This window comes from Giraffa tippelskirchi, chromosome 9, assembly GCF_054371585.1.
Source record: "Giraffa tippelskirchi isolate mGirTip1 chromosome 9, T2T-mGirTip1v1.2.pri, whole genome shotgun sequence".
Lineage (NCBI taxonomy): Eukaryota > Metazoa > Chordata > Mammalia > Artiodactyla > Giraffidae > Giraffa > Giraffa tippelskirchi.
In genome coordinates this window covers 82,047,755-82,066,161 of record NC_137283.1, presented here as the reverse complement: position 1 = coordinate 82,066,161, position 18,407 = coordinate 82,047,755, and the positions used below count along the sequence as shown (strand labels likewise).

Below are 18,407 nucleotides of genomic sequence, written 5' to 3'. Positions count from 1 at the left end.
AATTGCCTTTCTATTTTATTTTACTTTTTGGTGGGTGAGAAATTCTCTTTAGGACTTCTCTGATGGTCCAGTGGTTAAGAATCTGCCTGCCAATGCAGGGGACACAGGTTCAATCTCTGGTCAGGGAAGATTCCACATGCCGCAAGACAACTAAGCCTGTGCGCCACAGCTATTGAAGCCTGCACACCCTAGGGCCTGTGCGCCTCATGAAGTCCTTTGTCCAATTCCTTACAAATTTATGAGTACTACATATAATCTGGGTGCTAAAATGTTATCTTAGTATATAAATTACAAATACCTTTATTAGCCTCTCTTTTTGTTTATTGTCTTTTGTGGTACAGAAGCTTGTCATTAAAATGTGTGCAAATCTATCAGACATACTTAGTGGGTTGTGCTTTTCATATCTCCTGTTAAATAAATAATTTTTCTACTGCAACCATAAAGATAATCTTCTATATTTTCTTCAAGTACTCTTAAAGTTTTATTTTTCACATTTAGGTTTTTAATTCATCAAAACTTTTTAAGTACAGTGTGAAGAAAGTATCAAAAATTCTACTTTTTCTCATGAATCTACTGTCTTGACACATATAATAAATAAGGAATCTTTCTTCCTTTGATTTGTATTGCCACTTGTAGCAGGATTTAGCTGGAAACATAGGCAACCAGAATTAATGACATTTCCCAGCCTTACTTGTAGCTGGTGTGGCCATGTCCTGGCCAATGAGTTGTTAGTGGAAGTAATGTGTGCAACCTTCTGGAAATGTCCTCAAACAGAGGAAGCATTCATTTTCCCTTTCTTAACCTCTTTCCTGCTTGTAGAATGCTGTTTGTAGACTTGCTGGTTGGAGCTGCAGAAGCCATCCTGACCCATTAGTTGAGTTTAGAAAAGTAGGTCATGCACAGTGGTATAAAAAGATATAAGTCTATGGGCTTCCGTGGTGGCTCAGTGTAAAGAGTCCACCTGCCAATGCAGGAGACACGGTTTGATCCTTGACCCAGGAGGATCCCACATGCCTCCGAGCAGCCAAGCCTGTGTACCACAACTGCTGAGCCTGTGCTCTAGAGCCAGGAGCCACAACTACCAAGTCCATGTGCCACAATTACTGACGCCTGTGCACCCAAGAGCCTGTGCTCCAGAGAGAAGCTTCTGCAATGAGAAGCCCTCAAACCACAACTAGAGAGAAGCCCCACCTCTTCACATCTAGAGAAAAGCCCACACAGCAATGAAGACCCAGCACAGTCAAACATAAATAAATAAAAATTATTTTTTTTAAGATAAAAATCTAGGTCCCTGACTTCCTCTGGACTAACAGGTAAGAGAGAAAAGAACAATATCTTGTTTAAGCCATTGCTATTTTGAGTTTTTGTCACTCACAGGAAGAAATTCTAACTAATACATCAAATTTATATCAATGTCCCAGTCATTTTTCTCACTCACTTCAGTCATTTTTCCTAGCTATTATTTCTCTTCTATTGATCTACTTGTCTATCATTGGGCCAGATACCACATGCTTTAATTAATAAAATTTTATATTGAGTTTTGGAATCTAACAAGTAAATCACCTCTTATAGCACCTTTTCAGAATTGTTTTTGGCTGTGCTTTGACTATTATTCCTCCATATGAACTTTAGAATCAGTCTAATTCCATTGAGAAAAGAGTGATGGCATTATTATTTGAATTTTTATTTAACTTATAGATTAACTTAGGAAAATGAACACCTTTATAAAATTGAAGGTTCCCATACTTGTGAGGTAGGAGGTATGTGGGGGCTTCCTTAGTGGCTCAAATGGTAAAGAATCTGCCTGTAGTGCAGGAGACATGGGTTCAGTCCCTGGGTTGGGAAGATCCCCTGGAGAAGGGAATGGCAACCTGCTCCAGTGTTCTTGCCTGGAGAATCCCATGGACAGAGGAGCCTGGCGGGCTACAGTCCATGGGGTCACAAAGAGTTGGACAGGACTGAGCGACTAAACAACAACAGGAAATATGTGGGCCCCTGGGCTGAGCAGTTTGAGTTTGTCAAGTTGAGTAAACTGGAGCTTTATTTTCCCTAAACACTCTAAGGATAAAGTTAATGGCAGGAGCTGGGTTCTGCTGCAGTAAAGAGACAAGATGACCACTCCTGAGGTCAGGGAAACCTCCCTGACTGTACATGCACAGGAAGACTGGGGGTGTCAAAAAGGGACGGGGACATCACCCCAAAATAAATGTGGTCAAACCTCCCGCAGGCCTTTGTGCTGGAATCCATCTTGGTAAAAACATGAACACGCATATTGTGGGGGAGCCTAAAACAGGTCAGCTGAGGGAAAAGAAGTGAGACAGTTGGCCAGAGAAGAACAAAGACCTAGAGGAACTGCCCTATATAAATGATTTAACCACCTCTTTACTTCACTACTTCTCATTAGGTAAGACACCCATACCCTTTCTCTTTGGGTGTGTATTTCTGCCTTCTCTCTCTCTTTCTGTGTGTGTGTGTGTGTGTGTGTGTGTGTGTGTGTGTGTGTGTGTGTGTGTGTGTGTGTGTGTGTGTGTGTGTGTGTGTGTGTGTGTGTGTGTGTGTGTGTGTGTGTGTATGCGGGCGCTAAGTCCCGTCCGACTCTTTGCGACCCCATTTACTGTAGCCCACCAGGCTCCTCTGTTCATGGAATTTTTCAGGCAAGAATACTGGGGTGGGTTGCTGTTTCCTCCCCAGAGATGGAACCTGTATCTCTTGCATCTCCTGCACTGGCAGGTGGATTCTTTACCACTGTGCCACCTGGGAAGCCTTGCTCCTGTCTTAAATAAATAAACTGCTTTTCTGTGTGCTCTCCCACATATTGTGCTCCATCCCTAATAACAAACTTTAGGTCTGTTTTTATACTTTTTGCCTCCTTGAAACATCCATGCTTTCAAATGGGGGCAAAAGCAAGGGTAAATTTGCTTCTAGCCTCTAACCCCTGATAGACTGGTGGTTAGGATTCCTTGTTTTCATCCAGGCTACTCAGATTTAATTCCTGGGCAGGGAAACAAGATTCTGCTTCAAGACTGTTCACTGTTGTCTCTCAGAGATCACATGGGCATGATATAACTCTGCATCTATGTTATTATTTTGCTACAATGACATTTTATACTTTTTCTCAATAAAGGTCTGCATAACACTTGTCAGATTTATAGTCCTTGATATTATTGCAAATGATGTATCTAAATTGCATTACCTAAGGGATTGTATTGTAGTTGTTTAGTCACTCAGTCATGTCAGACTCTTTGTGACCCCATGGACTATTGCCTGCCAGTCTTCTCTGTCCGTGGGATTTCCCAGGCAAGAATACTGGAGTGGTTTGCCATTTCTTTCTCCAGGGGATCTTCCTGACTCAGGGATCGAACCTGAGCTTCCTGCATTGGTAGGCAGATGCTTTACTACTGAGCCACCAGAGAAGACCCCCCAAGGGGTTATTGATGGTATAAAAAATACAGTTAATTTTTGCATATTGATCTTATATTCACCATCTCTGCTGAACTCTTACTAGTTCCAAGAGTTTATCTGTATAATCTCTTGAATTTTGTATTAAAAGTTGGTCCGCCATACACCTGAAACTAACACAACATTGTAAATCAAGTACATTTCAATTAAATTTTTTTTAAGTTGGCCCTCCATATCTGCAAGTTCTGTACCCACATATTTAGCCAACCACAGATTGAAAATACTTGAATTTTCCAGAAAGTTCCAAAGCGCAAAACATGAGTTTACCAGGAACTGGTAACTACTTACATAGGAATTATATTGGTACTTACAACTATTTAGGGCTTCCCTGGTGAACCACCAGGAAAGACTGTAAAGAATCTGCCTGCAATGCAGAAGACCTGGGTTTGATCCCTGCGTCAGGAAGATCCCCTGAAGAAGGGAACGGCTACCCACTCCAGTATTCTTACCTGGGGAATTCCATGAACAGAGGAGCCTGGTGGGCTCCAGTCCATGGGGTGGCAAAGAGTCAAACATGACTGAACGACTAACACTTTCACTACAACTATTTACATAGTATATACATAGTATTAGATATTGTAAGTAGTCTAAAGGTGTTTTAACATATGTAAGGAAGGATATTACACCATTTTATATAAGGACATCCCTAGATTTTTGTATAGGGGCACCTGGAACCAATCCCCAGTGGACACTGAGGGACAATTATGATTAGTTTCCATCAAGCAACCCTAGGGACATGAAAATGAGTTTAACTGGCTTGATGGTGACAGCATCAGTCTTGAAACAGATTAAGAACAGGCAAGAAGTTTGGGTGGCAGTAGTGCAGTCTAATCAGTAACGTGGGGATAGAGCTAACAAGGAAGAGCTGCAATTCTGAACAAGGACACAAGCTAGCCCTGGAACCACAGCCGGGGCCGGGGAGGGGAAGGCAGCCTAAGCTCAGGAGGAATTCGGGTGTCAGAGGCACCTCTACTCCACGGAAGTCATTTAACGCAGATGGCTTTGGACAAAAACTAGACTTTGTCCAATCTGAAGAAAAATGGGGACAAAGTGGCTTTGTTTTGATTGAGACACTGAGTGTCGGTAGGCAAAACCACTTCAGAGCAGGAGAAAAAAAAAAAATACAGTGAAAGAGAAAAGACCTGGCTCCCCACCAGCAGTGGACTCCTGGAAGCCAATTTAGACTGGAACTCTTTGACTTCTCATAAACACTGAAAAACGAGGTACTTTTGTTGAGTTATAGTGTCTCTCTAAGGATGGTAGTTAATAAACCCTTCTTTTTATAAAGTCCCATCACCCACTTCTGGGTTCTTTGGTGTTTTTTTAATTTTCATTGCAGGACTCAAACTTTTAGAGTGTGGCCCCCCTGAGTTCTAGGCATCTATATAAGGGGGCCCTTGGGTCACATTACAATAGTATGGAAATAACTCTATTACCTGGAATAGGATGCTTAGTCTTTTGTGTTTGAAGGTCTAAAAGAAGAAATAAGGAGAAAAAGGCAACTGGGTGACAGGCCCAAAAGGTGACAGATGGTTGAATGCATCCAGCTTGCGTTCTGAATCTTGGAAAAGCCTGCTTGCCGCTCTGACCAGAGAAAAAGCCAGATGCTGAATGCTGCCCAGTTTCCCAGGGCACTGTCATTCTACATCAGCCTGCCACCTACTGGTCATAACAAGCGATGCAACGTGTTACTGGTGTCTCCACATGATCCAGACTCTAGAACCTGATCTTTTTCTGTGCCTGGGAATAAATGCTTCCTGGGTCAAACCAAGGAGGAGAGAGAAGTAAACATTCATGTAACAATATGACAATGACAAAATAATTACTGAGAAAAATTCTTAGATGTAATTCTTACATTTGTTCTATAATTAGGAGTCTACCTAAGACAAGCGTTTTAATGTCACCTGCTTCAACATTTAGTGAAATGGACCATCAACAGCCTCCGCTTACAACAGTTAGTCACGTGAAATGTGAGGAAGGACAGGAGGATGAGACCACGGGGATTTTAGGATTTCCACCCAGATGGTGGATAGCCTTGTATTCATCACTATAGACAACACCATGGACAAAAGAATTTCAATTTCCCTAACTAAAAATTGGAGGTGACCTCAGCTCAGTGCCAAAAATACCTTCCGCTTGTACTCCTGGAAAACAGACTCTCCAAGATCCAAAAGTAGGACGACATTACTTATTCTATGCAGCTTCTGTTGTACTGAGAAGTTCGCTGTGAAAAGAGGTTGCCGTGGGTCAACACCCCAGTTCTCAGTGTAGACTTGAGGGATCTCCCAACCTCGGGTATCTCCAGAAGCAGCCACCACCAGGCAGACCCTGGAGTAGTGCTGAGTAACAATACCAGGCCCGGCTCTAAATCTGAAGTCCCATACATCAGGGATCCCCAACCTCTGGGATCTAATACCTGATGATCTGAGCTGATGTAATAATAACATGAATAAAGTACACAATAAATGTAGTGCATTTAAATCATCCCAAAACCACCCTCCCAACCCAGTCTGTGGGAAACTGTCTTCCACAAAACTGGTTCCTACTGCCAAAAAGGTGGGGGACTGTTGTTGTACAGCAAAGCCATCCATCACAGGGACCTCTCATGGCCAATTCACAGCTTCACCTCTAGCGTATACACAGTCAAAAGGCATCACCAACTCAAAACTCCATGACATGGACTTCCCTGGTGGTCCAGTGGTAAAGAATACACTTGCCAGTGCAGGGGACATGGGTTCGACCCCTGGTCTGGGAGGATTCCACACGTGGGGAAACTGGGCCCATGCACCGCAACTACTGAGCCTGCACGCTCGAGCCTGTGTTCTGCAACGAGAGAAGCCGCCACAATGAGTAGTCCATGCACTGCATCTAGAGATTAGCCCCTGCTCACTGCAGCTGGAGAAAAGCCCACACAGCAACAAAGACCCAGCACAACCAAAAACAAATAAATAAATAAAATTATACAGAAAAAATGAGAGACCCGCTCTGTGTAGGAACGGGTCTGAAGTGCACCACCAGCCGGTGTGCCTAGACTGAAGGACAGTTTCCACAGAAATACTAGACATCTCGATAAAAATTCGTCAATCCCCCAAAATATATATGACATGGGAACTTTAGCAATAACAATATACGTTATATATTTTAAGGTGTTCACTAAAGGAAATCCTTATTTTTTTAAAGTAGTTTGTTGCTTCCAAACAAATAAGATGTGTATTTTTAAAAAACTCAAGAAGTCTGCTTCTTGGGCTTCCCTGATGGTCCAGTGGTGGAGAATCTGCTTGCCAATGCAGGAGACACGAGTTTGATAACTGCTCCGGAAAGACTGCACATGCCACGGAGCAATTAAGCCCATGCATCACGACTGAAGCCCGTGTTCCTAGAGTCCATGTTCCACAACGAGACACCACCGCAATGAGAAGCTCACGCACAGCAACTAGAGAAAGCCCACACGCAGCAACGAAGACCGAGCATAGCCAAAAATAAATACAGAAATCTTAAAAAAAAAAGACTGCTTAATAACTCAATTTTGAATCTGTCTGTGCATCAGTCCACAGATCACCAACAACACCGATAATACTTTCCACGTTGCCATTTAAAACGCAGAAATTAAAGCGTAATAAACTATAGAGTAGTAGAGCCTTCATTTAGAAAAAACTGTCAAGAGAAATTATTGCTTCAAGGAACAGGAACTATCATGGCCAAGATATCAACTGTAGACGAGAAAGTAAGATGCTCTGATGGAACCCCCTTGAACTGATTGTGAATCAGACATTTCCTTTGTGCTCCCATTATTCCTGAAGGGAGTTACAACACGGCTTCTCCAAAATGTACACTTAGCCTACAGCAATTGTAGAAAGTTATATTTTCAACTTTTTTTTTAATGTGCACTAAAAGTCTATTGAAAAGAACTAAAAAGACTTAACTCCACATTGGCCAGAGGTTTTTTTAACCCTATCAGTTAATGTGAAATCAGACAAATTTACAAAAAAAGAAAAACAAATCTGTCATCTGAAATGTGTGAGGAATTCCAAAAGAACATAATGCCTGTCTATCCCTTGTAGGCAATATATTTTAAAATACTAAATTGTATTGTATTGTATTGTAATACTAAATTGTAATATTGTAATTGTAATTGTAAATTGACATTGTATTGTATTGTATTGTATTGTATTGTAATACTAAATTGTAATATTGTAATTGTAATTGTAAATTGTAATATTGTATTGTATTGTATTGCAATACTAAATTGGACTGTTAATAATATAAAATATAGTATAATCTAGGCACAGTGGTAAAGAGTCCGCCTGACAACACAAGAGATGTCTATCCCTTGTAGGCAATATATTTTAAAATACTAAATTGTATTGTATTGTATTGTAATACTAAATTGTAATATTGTAATTGTAATTGTAAATTGTAATTGTATTGTATTGTATTGTATTGTATTGTATTGTAATTGTATTGTATTGTATTGTAATACTAAATTGTAATATTGTAATTGTAATTGTAAATTGTAATATTGTATTGTATTGTAATACTAAATTGGACTGTTAATAATATAAAATATAGTATAATCTAGGCACAGTGGTAAAGAGTCCGCCTGACAACACAAGAGATGCAAGAGAGCCAGGTTTGATCCCTGGATCAGGGAGATCCCCTGGAGAAGGAAATGGCAAGCCGCTCCAGCATTCTTGCCTGGGAAATTCCATGGACGAAGGAGCCTGGTGGTCCTCTGGTTGCAGAGCCCACGAGGTTGCAGAGTCAGACACGATGGAGCAACCAAGCACAGCAGTATCTTAAGGTCTTTCCATCCAATAGGTTCTTACTTGTGTGTTCTCCTTCAAACACGAAGATGATACTAAACTTCTGTCAAAAAGCATGTACTTTACACATCATGAATCTGTCAGAATGTGAAAATTCTACAAAATAAATGGCCTGGTTTCTTTAACAGATAAATGGCATGGCAAGGGGAACAGAAAGGTATAAAGCTATTACAGATTAAAAGAGACTTGGAATGCTCAACATCCTATGTCATTAAAGAGTTGCAAATCTAAACAACGAGACAGCACTACACACCTATTAGAATGACTAAACTCCAGGGCACTCTAGACACCACCAAATGCTGGGAAGGATGTGAAACAACTGGAACTCTAGTTTAGTGCTGGTGAGGATGCAGAGGGTTTTCTGTTGTTCGGTGCTTTCTTACAAAACTGAATCACATCACATCTTACCATGTGATCCAAGAATCATGCTCTGAGGATTTTATCCAAATGAATGGAAAACTTAAGTCCACACAAAAACCTGCATGTAATAATATACAGCAGCTTTATGCATAATTACCAAAACCTGGAAGCAAGATGTCCAAGATGTCCCTCAATAGGTAGATGGATAAACAAAGCCATACCATGCAATGGCATTCACCAATACAAAGAAATCCATTATCAAGTCATGAAAAGACATGAAGGAGCCTTAAATGTGTGATTGCTTATTGCTAAGTGAAAGTAGCCAGGATGAAGAGGCTGCATATTATATGATTCTAACTATGTGAAAAAGGAAAAATTATGGAAACAATAAAAAGATCATTGGTTACAAAAGACTTGGGAGAGAGTAGGGAGGAAGAGATGTATAGAGCACAAGGGAATTTTAGGGCAGAGAAATTATTCTACGTGATACTGTAATGGTGGATATATGACATTATAATTTGACAAAACCCATAGACCTGCACAGTACTAAGAGTGAACCCTAAGGTAGACTATGAACTTTAGTTAATACTAATACATCATTATTGGTTCATCAATTGTAACAAATGCACCACATCAATGCACCAGTGTTAATAACAGGGGAAACTGGGCATGAGGGAGCAAGTAAGGGAGCTATCCATGAATTCCTTCAATTTTTCTGTAAACCTAAAAATGCTCTAAGAAATAAAATCTATTAACTTTTTAAATAAAAGAAAGAACCAATTTTTATTTTTTAAGTTAATTAAATTTAATTTTTTTAATTAAATATAGTTGATTTACAATACGGTGTTAGTTTCAGGTATACAACATACTGATTCAACTTTTTTGTAAATTTATTTCATTATAGGTTATTAAAAAATATTGGGTATAATTCCGTGTGCTACAAACAGTAAATCTTTGATGCTTATCTGTTTTATGTATAGTAGCTATTAATCTCATCCTCCTAATTTGTGCCTCCCCACCTCTCCATCCCAATCCTACTTGGTAGCCATAAGTTTGTTCTTTATGTCTGTGAGTCTGTTTCTGTTTTGTCCATAGATTCATTTGTATTATTTTTAATATTATTAAATAATATTTTGTATCATTTTTATATTCCACATACAATTGATGTCATGGAGTATTGTCTTTCTCTGACTTATTTCCCTAAGCATAATGTTATCTGGGTCCATCCATGTTGCCGTAAATGGCAATATTTCATTCCTCCTTTTGGCTGAATGATATTCCATTTTATGTATGTTAAATGTTGATGGGCACTCGGGTTGCTTCCATATCTTGGCTGTTGCAAACAGTGCTGCTCTGAACACCAGGGTGCACCTATCTTTTCTAAATAGATTTTTTGTTTTCCAGATATATATCCAGGAGCAGCAATGCTGGATCATATGGTAGCTCTATTTTTAGCTTTTTAAGGAAATTCCATACTGTTTTCCATACTGTCTGCACAAATTACATTCCCACCAACAGTGTGGGAGTATTCCCTTTTCTCCATGCCCTCTCCAGCATTTATTATTTGTAGACTTTTTTTTGTTGGCTGCACTGCATGGCTTGCAGGATCTTAATTCCCCAACCAGGGATTGAACTCGGGCCTTCAGCAGTGAAAACTTGGAGACCCAACACTTGGACCACCAGGGAAGTTCCATTTTATTTATAGACTTTATTAAAATTAATTTTTATTGGAGTATAGTTGATCTAAAATGTTGTGTTAATTTCTGCTGTATAGCAAAGTGAATAGTTACACATATATCCACTCTTTTTTTTTAGATTCTATTCCAGTGTAGGTCATTACAGAGTGTTGAGTAGAGTTCCTTGTGCTATACAGTAGGTTTTATTAGTTAACTATTTTACATATAATAGTGTGTGTATGTTAATCCCAGTCTCCAAATTTATCCCTCCCCCCATGTATCCCCCTTGGTAACTATAAGTTGATTCCTATATCTGTGACTCTATTTCTGATTGCAAATAGGTTCATTTGTATCATTTTTTTTAGATTTCACATATAAGTGATATCGTATGATAATTGTCTTTGACTTACTTCACTCAGTATGACAATGTCTAGGTCCATCCATGTTTCTGAAACAACATGGCATTGTACCTTTTCTCTTTTCCAATTTTCAAAAAAAAGTTTAGTGTGGCTTACAGGATCTCAGTTCCCAACCAGGGATTGAACTTAGGCCCAAGGTTCTGAAATCACAGAGTCTTAACCACTGGACCACCAGGGAAGTCTTATAGTATTTGTACATTTTTTGATGATAGCCATACTAATTAGTGTGAGATGACTGATACCTCACTGTGGTTTTGATTTGCATTTCTCTAATAACTAATCATAATGAGCATATTTTAATGTGTCTATTAGCCATCTCTATGTCTTCTTTGGGGAAAATGTCTATTTAGATCTTCTGCCTATTTTCTGATCAAGTTGTTTTTTGATACTGAATTGTATGAGTTCTTTTATATTCTGGATCTTAACCCATTGTCTATTGTATCGTCTGCAAATACTTTCCCCCACTCCATAGGTTATTTCATTTTTTTGGTTTCCTTTGCTACAAAAAGCCTTTTAACTTTGATTAGGTCCCATTTGTTTGTCTTTCTTTTTTTTTTTTTTTGCCTTGGGAAACTCATTCAAAAAAATATTGCTACGATTTATGTCAAAGAGTATTCTGCCCATGTTCTCCTCCAGGAATTTAATGGTGTCATGTCTTACATTTAGGTCTTTAAACAAGTTTGTGTTCATTTTCGTGTATGGTGTGAGGTTGTGTTCTAATTTCATTGATTTCCATGCAACTGTACAGCTTTCCCAGCACCACTAATTAAAGAGGCTGTCTTTTCTCCATTGTATATTCGTGCCTCCTTTATCATAGATTAATTGACCATAGATGCATGGGTTTATTTCTGGGCTGTCTATTCTATTCCACTGATCTATGGATAAAACCAATTTTAATTGAACCTATTCAGTAAAAAGACATCTTTGAGACAACTGGGAGAATTTTAATATGAATAAGTATTAGATGATATTATTATTGGAATATTATGCTTTGGAGCTTCCCAGGTGGCGCTAGTGGTAAAGAACCCGCTTGCCAATGCAGGAGACATAAGAGATGCAGGTTCAATCCCTGATTCAGAAAGATCCCCTGGAGGAGGGCGCGGCAACCCACTCTAGTATTCTCGCCTGGAGAATCCCAAGCACAGAGGACCCTGGCGGGCTACAGTCCATAAGGTTGCAAAGAGTCAGACATGACTGAAGTGACTTAGCATGCACGCATTGTGATTTTAGTGTAATAATGGCACGATCATTTTTAACCTTTTACCTGAAATGTAGGAAATGATGCCTGATAATTGGTTTCAAATAGTCTGGTGATGGTTATAGAGTAATGGGGGACAGGGAGACACAAGTTAGTTGAATGGGAGGTAGATGAAACAAACTTGGCAAAATATTGGTAGTCATCAGAATCAAATTACTTGTCAATAGTAGTGTATTATTCTATTCTCTCCACATTCGGGCATGTTGAAATTTTTCATAATGGAAAGTTTATGCTAAGGCACATATTTTGAAATGTTTTTTAAGGATTGTGCTGATCCGTTTCCCTCACGTCGTCATTCTGTCGCTAAATCATGACCAACTCCTTGTGACCTCACGGACTGAAGCACACCAGGCTCCCGTCTCCTTCACTGTCTCCTGGAGTTTTCAGTCAGTGATACTATCCAACCATCTCATCCTCTGCCTCCATCTTCTCCTTCTGCCTTCAACCTTTCCCAGCATGACTAAAGGGCATAACAAAGCAGATTAGAACATGGGCTGGGGGACTGTGGGGGGATGACTGGGTCTTAGGTAGTAACTGGAATTCCTTTTCAAGTTTAATGTATTGGCAGTCTAATCCAAAAGTAAAGTAATTTCCTTAACTTGCATCATAGCATTCAATGTATACATTCCCTTGCCTAAGCAATCAGAAAAAAGCCAACAATGACTCTAAGACACAACTGAAGCTATCATTGAAAGTCCCTTCCAAGCTCCACAAGGTAGGATAGCATTCATTTCTTTAAATCTGCATCAAAACATTTAATTAACTCATTCCTATGCCTAAGTAGGGGCTTCCCTGGTGGCTCAGTGGTAAAGAAGTGCCTGCCTCAGATAAAAGCCCTCCCCACGGCCCACCTTGTAGTCCCAATAAAAGACAGAGTCTCCCTTACCAGTTCACTCACGCTCTTCTCCATGAAAACGGATGTGTGGGGTCCACCTCTGTTGACATCACTGTGGCTAAGCTGTCAGCTGTAAGCTGCATGAGAGACAGTAGTGTGACAATCCAGCAGTAGACTACTGAGATTATAAACACAAATTAATGAAATATATCATGCAAGTTTTAACAGGTTAAATACCTTTTCTCCAGTTCTCTCAAAATACTTTTGGAATGTTTCTTTGTAAAACTCTATGAAGAACTAATTCTTCACTCCTTCACACAATCTGCTTATTTTATAGACACATCTTGTATGTTAAAACTGTGACCTAGTTTGACTGCTTTTCTTTATATGTAATGATGCTACCACATAGCATTATTAACTGTATGTCTTGTTGTTGGTTTTTGTTTGAGTTGAAGGGGTTAATCAATCATGAAAACTCTGAGTTTCGGTTTTGCCTCAGCTGCTGTTATTGTTTGAATTTTTGTCCTTTGGTGATTGTTTAAACAAAAAGAGGTCTATTGATAGAGACTAGAATTATTTCATCAATTGATATAACCAGTTCTGATGAATTTGTTTTTTAATAGAAAGGATTAAATTTAAGATTCTGATTTATTAGCATTATAGCTAATGATTTGTAAGATTGTGATTTTTATTCCTGATATACTCAATTAGAAAGATAATCTCAACATAACTGCATTTTTCTTTTTACTTAAATTACTGGTAAAGAAAATAAGTATAAATGTGTCCTATTAAAAAGAATGGCTAAATTTGCAAGTTTATGTCTTTCATGAATACTGGGAATTGCTCAGATTTTTTTTAATTGATTTTTAACTGGAGGATAATTGCTTTATAATGTTGTGTTGACTTCTGCCATAGAACAACATATCAGCCGTAAGTATACACTTACCACCCCCACATCACCCCTAAGTCATCACAGAGCTCTAAGCTGAGCTCCCTGAGTTAAACAGCAACTTCCCACTAGCTGTCTACTTCACACGTGGTAATATATGTTTCAATGTACAAATTCAGAAAGCTTAACAAATTGGAAGCAAGATAAATAATGAATCCACACTTAGATGCATAATAGTGAACCAAAAGAGCACCGAGTCAAAAAAAGATACTGAAAGGAACTAGAAGGAAAAGACAGATTAACTAGATTAGACAGATTAACTAAAAAGGGATATCATTTAGTCAGACACCAGACTAATCAATGACCAAAAAAAAAAAGGGAAAATGTGGTAAATTTCCTAAGAGGAAATATTCATCAATTTTTTACTTGTAAAACATCAAACTGTAATTCAACAGTAAAGAAGAAATAGAGGTTAAAAAATACCTAAAAAATGAAAATTCAGCTATTCCTCTATGAAAGTGTTAATCATAGCCCTTTTTAAAAAAGTAGCAAACTCACATGTGTCATCTTAAATATGACTGAATTTATATAAACTTTTATATAAGTTTATATAAAGAAAAATAAGGTGCTGTTGTGTTCATTGGTAGGTTATAGGGATGCTGTAACAGTTTTTAATATCCAGATCCCATTTTCTCAGATTATTTTTCCTGTTACAAAGTAACAATTAGTTTCTAATCCAGTATATCCTTCACTAGTCAGAAAATGTGAATGTATATGTGGAGAGAATTCTGACCAAAAAGGATTATCAGGAAGAGCTGACTCAACAGCACTGTGGTTTCACATACTAGTTAGAAGAACAAATTTGAGCCTTAATCTTCTAATCTGCCTGAGTCATTCAATTTTAAGTTGCTTTACATGCACTTTCAGCTTATTTCTGAAGGTCATTCTGTTTCTTGTGCTTCTTATGTGATTTTCCCAGCTGATTCACTATCTGCTTCACTGATAATTCACATTTGCAAAAACTGACTTATTTTAAATTCCCTAAAGTCAAAGAGATAAAACCACAACATATCTTCTAAATTTTTCAGTATATTTAAATGTTACATATCAGTCTTTTCCAGGATTTTCCCAGAAGCAAAATTATTTATGTCTCTTTTTCAAGTGGCTGCTTTTTCAGCATCCACACAGCAAGTAAAAGAAAAGAAGCTGACAAAGAAAATGTCATATAATTTATAGTCAACGACTAACTTTACATATTATATACCTATCACTGAAATGACTTCCAAGAGTAAGCAAAATTGTACTCAAAAGTTTTAAGATGCAAAGATAACAAAGGAGGTGTCAAAAATAAAGAAAATTATGAAAAAGCACCACCATCCTAAGGGATCTGAATTCTAGAAAAGGCAATACATCTAAATTGCCATAGTGCCTCTCACTGACCTTGGACAATTTACTTCATTCAGTTGTCATGCATTAGTTCCCCTCTTTTAAATGGTTATAATAACCACATATCTGTGGGTAAATTACAATAATTACCCAATTGTTAGGTTGTAAAGCACTAAGAAAATTTAAACCCTGCTATAAAAATAATTGAGTGCATGCTGTCACATAAACATAACAAAAAACTATTCACATTTACCTGCCTTACTTTGTGTACATTTTGATCATTGCCTGAGAACATCTGTCAGTACAGCTGCATGAAGGAAACAGGATATGGGAAAATATGTCCAGACTGTTCGTTTTTGAAATTCCTTTCTAAAAATATGATCACTCATCCTCTGGAATACATTAATCATATACCACTGGTTCTCTAGAAAATATACATTAAAAACGTCCTCTAATTCATAATTGTTAGAAAAATATTTGTACTTCCCTTGCACAGTAATTAATACATATTTTCTTCAAGGTACATTTTATTTTTTATTTTTTTTAATAAATTTATTTATTTTAGTTGGGGGCTAATTACTTTACAATATTGTAGTGGTTTTTGCCATACATTGACATGAATCAGCCATGGGTTTACATGTGTTCCCCTTCCTGAACCCCCCTCCCACCTCCCTCCCCATCCCATCCCTCTGGGTCATCCCATTGCCCCAGCCCTGAGCATTCGTCTCATGCATTGAACCTGGAATGGTGTTCTGTTTCACATATGATAATATACATGTTTCAATGCTATTCTCCCAGAACATCCCATCCTCACCTTCTCCCTCAGAGTCCATAAGACTGTTCTATGCATCTGTATCTCTTATTCTGTCTCGCATATAGGGTTATCGTTACCATCTCTCAAATTCCATATATACGCATTAGTATACTGTATTGGTGTTTTCTTACTTCATTCTGTATAATGGGCTCCAGTTTCATCCATCTCAATAGAACCGATTCAAATGTATTCTTTTTAATGGCTGAGTAATATTCCATTGTGTATATGTACCACAGCTTCCTTATCCATTCGTCTGCTGATGGACATCTAGGTTGCTTCCATGTCCTGGCTATTGTAAACAGTGCTGTGATGAACATTGGGGTACACGCGTCTCTTTCAATTCTGGTTTCCTCAGTGTGTATGCCCAGCAGTGGGATTGCTGGGTCATATGGCAGTTCTATTTCCAGTTTTTTGAGGAATCTCCACACTGGTCTCCATAGTGGCTGTACTAGTTTGCATTCCCACCAACAGTGTAAGAGAGTTCCCTTTTCTCCACACCCTCTCCAGAGTTTATTGCCTGTAGTCTTTTGGATAGCAGCCATTCTGACGGGTGTGAAATGGTACCTCATTGTGGTTTTGATTTGCATTTCTCTGATAATGAGTGATGTTGAGCATCTTTTCATGTGTTTGTTAGCCATCTGTATGTCTTCTTTGGAGAAATGTCTGTTTAGTTCTTTGGCCCATTTTTTGATTGGGTCGTTTATTTTTCTGGAATTCAGCTGCAGGAGTTGCTTGTGTATTTTTGAGTTAATTGTTTGTCTGTTGCTTCGTTTGCTATTATTTTCTCCCATTCTGAAGGCTGTCTTTTCACCTTGCTTATAGTTTGCTTTGTTGTGCAAAAGCTTTTAAATTTAATTAGGTCCCATTTGTTTATTTTTGCTTTTATTTCCAATATTCTGGGAGTGGGTCATGGAGGATCCTGCTGTGATTTATGTCAGAGTGTTTTGCCTATGTTTTCCTCTAGGAGTTTTATAGTTTCTCGTCTTATGTTTAGATCTTTAATACATTTTGAGTTTATTTTTGTGTATGGTGTTAGAAAGTGTTCTAATTTCATTCTTTTACAAGTGGTTGACCAGTTTTCCCAGCACCACTTGTTAAAGAGATTGTCTTTTCTCCGTTGTATATTCTTGCCTCCTTTGTCGAAGATAAGGTGTCCATAGGTGCGTGGATTTATCTCTGGGCTTTCTATTTTGTTCCATTGAAGGTACATTTTATTTATAAACTCCTTAGAGGCAAAAATAATGTTTATTCATCCATATACTTTCATAGCAACCAGGTCAGGCCCTCGGCATAATATGAAGTTCCATAAATATTTCTGAAGTTGTTCTGTCTGCTTAGAGCTGGAATGAAAGATAAGTAAGTCAAGGTTCCTATCTTCAAGGAATGACTCACACACTATAAACAGCCTTAGTTATAGCACAATGTGTTAATATAAATGTATGGACAATACACATGAGAGCATGAGAAAGGGAGAGGTGGCCAAGAGCTATCTTTAAGAAATGTGACATCTTAGTCTACGAATAAGAACTCACTATGCACAAAAGAAGTAGACAAAGAAAACATGATATGTAGTCCAATGTGTTCAGCACCCAGCGGGTGCAGAAGTGGTGGAAGGTGGAAGGAAAATGGGGCCAGTCGGTAACAGTCTTGTGTTCTCCACCAAAGTATTTAGATTTTATCTTCTAAGCAATAGTCTCCAACGTGGGAGGCACTCACTGCAGTGCATATGCAAACTCATTCAGGGAAAAGTCAAAACATCTATCTATATTTATATTTTCTCATCTCCTTTTTAATTTTGAGTGTTCATTGAGTATATATATATTCATGTGTAATTTACAAAGAAAAATATACAAATTGGGTCCATATTCAGAATTTTTATTGATGGAGTACACAATCAAAAGATGTGAAGACCCAGGCAATAAGTTACCATTAAAGGGTTTTTTAAAGGAGTAACAGTATCAGACCTGTATTATGCAGACAGAGCATTAAGGTAGATGCAGATGATACTTTAACAGGGAAAAGGAGAAATATTTTTTCCAGCTTTGATGAAATATTGACATATAATATATGTAAGCTTAAGGTGTACAGTGTGAAGACTTAACACATGTATATATTATAGAATGATTTCACAAGGTTAGCTAACATCTCCATCCCCTCACATAATTGCCTCTGTGTATACGTATTGATAACATTTAAGATTTATTCTCTAACTTTCAAATATACAGTACAGTACTGTTAGTTACAGTCACCCTGATGTACATTAGATCCCTTGAACTTGTTCATCTTGTACCTGGGAGTTTGTCCCCTTTGACTGACATCTGTCCAGTTTCCTCCCCCCACTGCCAGCCCTTGGCAACCACCAATCTATTATTTCCAAGTTCAGCTTTTACATTTCACATGTAAGTGAAAACATACAATATTTGTCTTTCTCTGACTTATCTCACCTAGCATGTCTTCAAGGTCCACCAATGTTCTCACAAAAGGCAAA

The 18,407-nt window shown here is 38.2% G+C and overlaps 1 protein-coding gene across 6 annotated transcripts in view; it reads right to left on the bottom strand.

Moving 5' to 3' along the window:
- The window catches only part of CD109 (CD109 molecule), a 198,790-nt gene that overhangs the window by 172,427 nt on the left and 7,956 nt on the right, over positions 1-18,407 (bottom strand). For all 6 annotated transcript variants that reach the window (XR_014065411.1, XR_014065410.1, XR_014065412.1 and 3 more), the window contains one exon: positions 12,882-12,967. The gene's annotated coding sequence lies outside the window, so the exon portion shown is untranslated. The remainder of the gene's footprint in view (positions 1-12,881; positions 12,968-18,407) is intronic.